We start from the raw sequence: 9,523 nt of genomic DNA on the forward strand, positions 1-9,523 counted from the left end.
TTCGATTGTTGTTGGGGTTTTTTTTCGGGGTGGGGGGGGGGGGGGGCAGGGTGGAGGTAATTTATGTTGAAAATTGGTAGTCATAACCATGGTGTATGGTGAGTCGTTGCTATGGTAACATTTCATTTTGTTTTTGCTTTGAAAGAAGTTAGGCCAAGAAAATACATAATTGCTGATCCCCTTTATTTGAAATAACTAACACTGACAGTTTATCGCATGGCAATCCTTAGGCGTCATTTGTATCATTTGGGCATTTTTGTCATTAAATACAACTGTTGCCTCAACAGTAATGATCACTTCAGTGATGTCATCATCATCAAGATCTGCAAACTCTTCCTGAAAGTCAGCATCTTGTTCTCTCTTGATGGTGTACAGTTGTTTAATAGTATCGTCAGATAGAATTAGGGATACTGTGTCTTTGCCAGTGATCGTAAGAATACTGGCCATAATTTTATTGCGACATTTGGTCTTCAGTTGCATTAGGCCACACTCGGAACATTGGATGATTTTCTTGTCACTATGCATGACTTTTGAGTGGCACTTGTTGCAGCTTAAATATGACTGAACATAGTTAATTCCATCCGGTGGAAATTGCACCTTCAATTGTTGTGTCTTGTCTGGTACATCACCCTGTCGTTCTATCTTTAATTAATTGATGCCTCTATTTACAGTACTGTATTTGGTCAAAGTTTAATACATGTAGTTTGCGCCATTAAATTCTTTAATGGCAGCATGTGATATATTGTAACAGTGGCCAGATTTCATTTTTCTTGTGTCCTGCGAAGAGAACCGCTGTTATCTGTAAACAAGGCTACTTGTTTAGTTAAAGTTTTCCCGCGAACATTCACAGTTTCAACAGTGCCATTGAATAAAATAGAAGGAGACAGCACGATATACTTGCGAGTTTGTCTGGAAATTTAGAGGAACTTATTGATTCTTGTTCTGGTTTGTCTTTATGGGTGACAGGTTATGTAAATAACCAACTATGCTTAGTCAGTCTAAAATAGAAGGACAAAATTATTGAGATTGAGTTGTTACTGATTAGATCAAAAGAAGTGAATACTGGGAGTAGAAAGTATTGTGTCAATCTTTTCAGTCAGCTGGATTAGTATATCACAAGGTGTGAGAGGTCTTGGTGGATTCCAATCGGAAATTTTAGCTGCCTGAGGATTTTATAATGATACCTTCTTATGTATGTTCAATTTCAAGACAGGTACTGCATCAATTTAGCCTAACGTGCATTTACAGCACAGAATTTGCCAGGTATTTCATTCACAATGTGTGATCACATGCTACTCAAATTCGGGTGAAAATTAAATTATTGGAATGAAATAGGAACTCTTTGATCGAAATTGTGGGTTAAGTATATTTTCAATATTGTTCAATTTTTATCTTGTTTACTAAGCAAATGGTAAAAATAGTAAACAACTTACCACTTGAATTATTCATACTGGGGTCTCCTGAAAGAGAAATTATTTTGAAGAATTACTTGTTATTCCTTATGATTACACATACAAGCAGTTATTTAAATTTGTTATTTAAAAAGCTTCTTTGTGATCTCAAAAAGTCGATTCAATCTTTGTTCCTCCTGTTGTCTGTATTTCAAGATGTTTGATTTTCTAATACTTTGAAGTCTATCAAAAGTATTTTGCTCTACTACAAGTAACGACAATTGTTAACTCTACTTAAACCTAGAGATATGTGATGTCCAATGTTTGTTCAGACTTTCCAATATGTACCCATGCTATTGGTAAAGGCAATCCTTGGCTCTTGTGGATATTCAGGGTCCATGCAAGTTTAAGTGGTAGCTTTTGTCTCTCATGAACTGAATTGTCATATTGTGCAGAAACATCCACGGGAGCTATGGCAACTAAAGAAGGAATGTTTTCAGATATTGAGGGGCCGATATAATTGTCAAACTTAACAATAACAACAACAGGCAGATCTGGAGGTTTATGAGGAGTGGTATAAATGATATCCATTATTGTTCCTGTTGAATCATTACAAAGACCAACAGATGGCCATAAGCTCATTGTAAGCATAACGAGGGCACCCGTTAAAATAAGTAGTGTTGGTTCCAATCCATACATTTCCTGAGGACTAATTTTGGCAGCTTGAGAACTTGAACGTTTTGCTTTAATTTTTGCAATTGGTTGTTTGAGTTGTAAGAGGGAACTGTAATTAAAAGTTGCCACTTCCCCATTGGTATAAAATAATCGAGTGGCAGAGTAGAATTGATCAATGTTATTAGCTTGTGCTGGTTGCGTAGTCAATAGCAGTTTCCATTCATCTTCAGAGATATTTCTCCATTGGGCAATCGTAAAAGTAGTTAGATAATGAGCATTCTAGACCAGCCAAAATTCCCAAGGTCAATTTCCGGGACACTTTTTGACCTGTAGGAACTTTGAATAATTTTTTTATCTGTCAAAGAAGAAGTTAATCTGAATAGCTACAAATTGTTTTCGTTGCCATTTTGCCTTTCTCAATATCCTGCAAATGTTTTTGTTTTTCTTCAGAAGAGTCTTGTTTTAATTTTTGTTCAGCTAAGAATCCTTTCAATGCTACTTCAGTAAGTTCACAAAGACCAGGATCATTCTTCAATATAACTGTCCTATGGCAATGAATGCTACCTCTTGCTTGGAATTCATATCTGTATTAGTGCTATTCAGCCTAAAGTGTACCATACAACCAATGCTTTATGAAACTTTGTAAGCGTTGATTAAAAAACCAATAAGCAATGTGTGGATTGTCTATTACATTTTGTCTCCTTTCCTCGTTGGCACAATGATTTATTTGAAAACAATGAATGCAATTCTGGCCAATGCATGTCTGCTGATGAGAAGGTAAAAAAGATGGTTGGGGCACCTTTGCTGTTTATTATTATTTTCAATTCATTTCGTCGTTTTTGCCAGTAAGCATTACTACCTGTTATGTTGCCCACATATCTTAATAGCTTTGTCATAAAATGTGTTGAAGCATTATTTGATCCCATGTCACGCAATTGCTCTATTGTAACAGGAGCGTCACCTGGATTCTGTTTGATGAACACAGAACTTTGTTGTAAAGTGCGTTTTCTTTGAATCACATTAAGTGCCCAGTAAGGAAAGCGTGGATGTTTAGCAAAACGATAAACCCACTCTCCATCTAAGAATTCTCCAAATCTTAAAAGATGTTTAATTCTTTAAGAAAAAGGAAGATGTCTGTTTAAACTGTGATTAGTTGGATCACCTTTTCCATCAGGAAATAATGTTGGAAATACCATTGTAGCTAAATATGGCGTTGTATATTCACTGAATGGTTTATTTTGAATAGATGGCCAATTCAAAATTTTCCCTGCTATTTCCTCTTGAATTTCCTCTGTTTCCTGTTTTCCATTGTGTTGAAAAGGAAGAAAGCTACTAGTTTGAGTGTCCTTGTTATAGACAACATCTGAACACTTTCTAATTCCTGGACAAAGTTTTTGTCATCATTTTTTGTTTCAAATGTTGGAAGGTCTGATGACATACCATTTTCAGGCAGACAGTTTAAAGCATGTTGATCAATATTAACGTCGCTGTATTGAGGATTATGTAGGGTTAGCCAACGCAATGCCTCTTGAATGTTATGTCTTCTTACAGTTACTTCTTTGCAAGAGTTGTCTTTTCCTGTCATTTTCACGAGAATGAAAGGAATGTCTTTAGGCTAACGAGGCAATGATTTAGCAAGCTCTTTTAACATCTTGAGGAAAACTGATACAGTGCCCAGAATAGCCTCTTTGTCGTCCAGGTTTTATAAAAACTCTCCGGCATTATTGGAAGAGCTCTGGCTATTAACATTTCTTCTATTTGTGTTACACCTTGCAATTCCTCAGGCACTGAAGAAGGTATCATACAATTCTCCCTTGAAATTTTTTTAGGAAACTGCTTATCTCTTAAACAGTTGGCACACACATAGCAAGAAAGTGTTTTTTACTATTTTTGCGAATTTTGGTTTTCTTTGGCCGGGCCTCAAAGCAGATTTTACACTGGTAAATAGTATGATCTAGGAATCTGTGAAATTTTGTCATATTTTTTAAAGCCAATTTATCAATTGCATTGGATTTCATTGGGCGCTTTTTATGTCTACCACCTGCGTTTTGACTGCCTGGCATCTTTTTAGTTTGGAAAAAAACTATTTGTTTGCTTTTGAATTTTTGCTTTGTGTTTTTGTCTGTGAGCACTTTTGGTTATTAGCATGTAATTCTGGTTATTTTATTTATTGTATTTTTAATTACTGGTATTGTAGAATGAAGATATTTTTTGCTTTGATATGCCATATTTGCTATTTTGTCATCATTTCGTGAGTCAAGCTACTTGATCATCTACCAATCTAGGTTTTTTTGCTATCTGTTATTGTCCTATGTTGTTGTGATTCACGTTTTCTATCTTTTTTGTGCTTTGTAGTTTAGCACTTTCCTTTGTCAACATGCCCTTTGTTTGTCTTTGCTCAGTATGACATGTACTTTCTGATTGTTTTTTTACAATTGTTTCTTTCTTTCTATCATGGCTATGGATATCATCTGACTCGGAGTTCTGAGAAAACTGGTGCTTTAAATCACTTAAACAAACATCTTGCACTACATCATAGTGAATTCTCTTTGATTGTTTCAAATAAACTGAACAACTGTTTTCAGGTTTTCACCATCAATCATGGTTCTTGAAAATTTAAGCCATTTGTATGTATCCCCAAAATTGTGTGTATACAAAAATGTCCGTGGATACGTATGAGTGAAGCAGCGCTTAAAATTTCAATATCTGTTCCTCAAACTCTATTTTTGGCCATCTGAGAGCTGGCTAAATGATAACTGTTGTGTACTACAGAAGAGAGTTACCCATTTTCTTTTAAGCTATGTTCACATACCTTCAATGCTTGCCTACTTTACAGTCGCTGAAAGAAATTTTCAAAACATTGGCACGTTACTATGTCTCCGTAAAAGGTACGATTTTAAAAAGCAGTATCAAGTTTAAACACACAGTGGGAAGAAGGCGTGCGAACACACCATTGAAATGAGGCATGCAAAAACACAGCAACAAAAATGAGATGCATGTTTAAACACATCAATGACTAGTGTATGCAATCTGCAGGAAACAATCTCCTGCAAGAAAAGGGAGCAGCTGCTATTAAAAAAGGTGTGGAATGTCGTGCAATCTATGCAACAACGACAAAAAATTGAAACCGCTTCCTGGAACTTATTCAAAGATTTATTTCTTGGTTGTCTTCAACCTGATGTAAAATATTTGGAGACTTTTCGTCATCTTGATTTGATATTAGAATTTGGTAACGACACAGTGTTGTGTGAAATAGTTAGCCTGGGTAGCTTGGCGGTTTAAGCAAATTGAACGTGCTAACAAAGCGGCAAAGCCGCGAAAACGAGCGGCGAAGCCGCTAGGAGCCTGACGGAAAGATAACTGAGAAACCGCCTGCACGAATGACCAGCATCTTTTGTTAGTCCAATACGCTGGGTACTGGCCATTTCCATTGGATCAGAAAGCTAACACGTCAATCAAAATTTTCGGTAATCTCCCAAGGGACGGCTCCAAGGAACAACACTGATTACAATGCAGAGTTTTGGCGCGTAACAAGAAAATGGTCGAGAAAGCTCTGTCGAAAGCGTTATCGCGCCTAAATATTCTTCCTGAAGATCTCGAAATGGTTCTCAAACCTGAGCAAGAAACAGCTGTAAGCGAGTTACTTCATGGGAGAGATGTGCTGGCCGTTTTGCCAACAGGCTTTTTACCACAATTGCTACTAATCTCGCAATCTGGTTGGCTAATTTGCCGTTGTCGATAAGAGTCCAGACAACGCCACTCGCGTCAATGTGTCACGCAATGCCTTTTTCAGCTCGCGCTCTGAAAAAAAACATCTTCTTTGACGTTCGAGACCCTGTATCATTAATTGTTATTTCGCCGTTGAAAAGCATCATCGACGACCACATTTCAGAGATGTTGTCGCTGAACTTCACAGCAATGGAATTGCTGTCTGACAAAGTGAATTTGGTGCGAAATAATCCGCCGCAATTTCTTTACTCCTCTGTAGAGGCAGCGTTGGAGAAGCCGTTTCTTGCAGCGTTGCGAGAAGACAGCGAACTCCATCGAGCTGTGTCGGCGATCTTAGTTGACGAATCTCACACGGTGGAAGCTTGGACGGGGAAATGGCAAGATTCGATATTTGCTTTTTGCAGCGATTTTACCCGGGGTGGGGGGGGGGGGGGAGGTGGTGTACTCCCTCATCTGGGCTATATTGGTATGTGTGGCCCCAAAAGATATGGTTTTTCAGCTATTTTGATCATAAATAGGGTATCGATTTTAGCTGATTTTGGCCATTTTGGTCATAAATAGGGTATGGTGTTTGCACTCTAGCCTTGATATGGGCATGGTTTCATGAAAAAGCGATTTTTTGATCATTATCAACAAAAGCCCTTCACAAATTATGTTTACGGTAATTTAACATTAGTCTGAACTAGGGAACTAATTATAATGCAGGTCTGAAACAGGGTTTTGATTTGAGGGTCTGGTAGTAAATAGGATTTCGAATTTTTGGTCAGGTCAGAAATAGGGTAGGGAATATAGCTGATTTTGGTCATAAATAGGATAAGGGTTTTGGGAAGCGGGCCGCACACCCCCAACCCAAATTTTCTGAGAGTACCCCCCGGGCGATTTTAGTATTCGGCTGCATACGTTTTGATAATGGACGCTCATTGTTTTCAATTGATTATTTGTTTTCGTCAGGAACAAGCATAGCCAAGCCTCTAAGCCTGTTCAGGTGTTCCGTGGTGCCTAGGGAAAACTGTCCATTCTTCGATCGATGAGCAAAGACGGTAAGGAAAGAATATCTCTTTTCATATTTAAGGTTACTTAGTATCGTTTCATATAGTAAAGATTGTATGAGCATATTTTTATCATGCATTACCATGAATTTAAATGATCGTAGGTACTTTATTTGCGTATATTTAAAATTGGTTCTTGATAACCAAGATTGTATCACTGTACTGATCAGTTCGGAAATAAAGCAGTTGTGCAAGTTAGTTTTGGGAAAAAAAAATTAATTACTCAACGTATAAGATAACTTACTTTAATAGGTCATTAAAAAATATTGTGAGGTTGGTGGACTGTTGGTGCAACTTTGTTATCAAATGAACGCAAGGGAAGACGAATGGGAGTGCTTTCCCTGCGTCGTTTAACCTCTGTAAACTGTAGTCAGTGCACTAGTATCTGATGAATTTTGTTACTTGTAGGGACTCCAGTTTTGGCACTGACTGCAGTGGAGCTTCAGATAAGGAGACAGAAAGAACTGCCATGGATGAACTCACTATGAAAGACCCCATCTAGTTATTTGTCAGCCCAAACAGATGCAATCTGCGGTTTTCAATAAACAAAGTGACACGAACTGACATGTACTAGCAATTGGATTGGCTGGTAGAATTGATAGAGGAGTACAGCAAGGACACACCCAAAACAAGTGTATTTTCTGACACCGTGTATTCTATCGCACGTGTGTTCAACTACCTCATGGGGAAACTTAGAGAAAAAGCCTAGAGAGAAAAACGCAAGCACATCAAGGAAACGGATCCATTGCCTCATTGCCATATTCCATTCCCTTTCACATAAAGAGTACGAAGAGAGGCTACTACTTTCATTTTAAAAGAATGGGGCCGGTGAAGCGTGTTGCCATTGCTTCTACAGCACTGAGTATGGGGGTTAATTTCCCAGATGTTCGGTACATCGTGCTATTTGGCCCTGCCAGAAGCTTACTTGATTTTCATCAGGAAGCTGTGAGAGCTGGTCAAGATGGCCTGCTTGCCGATCAGTTATTTTGTATGTTTATGGCCAACAGTTGGCACACTGTGAGGAGGACGTGCGCGAATTTTTTTAGAAACAAGTGGACGCTATTGGGTGGCAAGCTACAAGAGCTTTGATCCAAACATCGTCAGCTTGATAGGCTTCTGGTAGGTCGCGGAAGAAAACAGTCAAATTGCGCAGGATTTTCAGGGACAAATTCGCTGAAAAAAACGGCCGATTTCGCGGGAATTTTCGAGGCCATTTTCGCCGAAAAACGATCGGTAAAACACGGCTGATTTCGCGAAGGTTTTCTGGACAAATTTAGCTGGAAAGCGATTGGTTTTGCGCTAATTTGAGGAACGTGTTTGAATGAAACTAGATACTCTTAGAGCATTTACTCAGGCTTCGTACCGCAATATAAAATCGTACTTTACAAGGAAGCTTATTGAACACAATAAAAACAAATGAGAGAATCAGGATATTAAAAACACAAGAGTTACTCTTAGATATTTACTATTCAAGAAGCTTCGTTGAATATCTTCTTTATCCAACTGCATGTTGTTTGCCTCATCTTCGAAGTTCTGTTCTGTTTAGGTTGCGGTTTGCTCTATGTTTTGACCACGGGGTTATTTTCAATAGTGAACCGCATTTGCTCTAGAAATGCGCCAATGACAAAGCTTTTAACATCGTGGCTGCTGCCCAGTTTTTCGCAACATTAATCTAAGAACGCCTGGTAGTTTTGGGATGTTGTTTACTCGTCGCAGTGACGAAATTTCAAGGTAATTTAGCAAATTTACAGCCAGTAAGTAGCCCCAACAGCCAAGATAACTTTCAAACATGTTGTGCCGACAAGTATTTGGAAAGATTTCCAGCGAATTTCGCGGGATTTCGCGGATTTACTTGAAATCCGCGACCGCGCGAAATATCAGAAGCCCTGGGCCTCCAAGCCTTGTCTCCACCTCATGACTGTTGTAATTTTTGTGGAACATCTTGTGCATGTGGTGATGTAAGTGGGTGCACGCAGCCAATCAAATATTTTGACAAGCAACCAACACCATCAACTATGCTGCCAATTAAAAGTAGAAGTGTCACCGATGAAGAGAGGGCCATTTTGAAAGATGCACTCTCTGAGTTACAGGGTAGCCTCGTTTGCAGTGATGATTTGGCTGTTGGTATGGGTTCTCAAAGGAACTAGTTTCTGATGTTGTAGCTACCTGTCATAATCTGTTTATTTTGAATGATATAATTAGCAGTGTGCCTGTTTATTCAAAAAACATCGCTGTTAAAATTCTTGAGATTTTAAATGAGATTTTTAATGACATTGATGAGCATAGCTCAAGTGATTCATCAATCACTTTTGGTGATGGACAAAACACTGACCCCCAGTCCATGGACTACCCTAATGGACTACCCAAATGGACTACCCTAAAATGGACTACCTCTAAAAAATACTATTTCAGATGAGTGGTATGTTAAGAAGCTGCGATTATATACTTACACTGCACGGAGGATGCTTTTCTTTTCGTTCCGCATCACCTTCAGCTGCCATTTTGAACTGAGTCTTGCAAAACCATAAAGCTTTCCACATAATTATGGTAGTTATAGTCCAGGCCAGCCAAGAATACTACTGGCTCCTGCTGCTTCCACTCCACTCTGATTTTTTGTAGCGTAGTCGTTGGAATTTCTTGCTGTCCCATAGCTTTATCCTCATTCCCATTTCTATTTCA

At 38.5% G+C, this 9,523-nt stretch overlaps 1 pseudogene; it reads right to left on the reverse strand.

Annotated features, from left to right (window-relative positions):
- Positions 1 to 38: 38 nt before the first annotated feature.
- On the reverse strand, positions 39 to 2,090 carry LOC149113007 (uncharacterized; annotated as a pseudogene).
- Between the last annotated feature and the right edge of the window lie 7,433 nt (positions 2,091 to 9,523).

This window comes from Orbicella faveolata, unplaced genomic scaffold (assembly GCF_042242905.1).
Source record: "Orbicella faveolata isolate gen_17 unplaced genomic scaffold, um_ofav_v1 contig_17, whole genome shotgun sequence".
NCBI lineage: Eukaryota > Metazoa > Cnidaria > Anthozoa > Scleractinia > Merulinidae > Orbicella > Orbicella faveolata.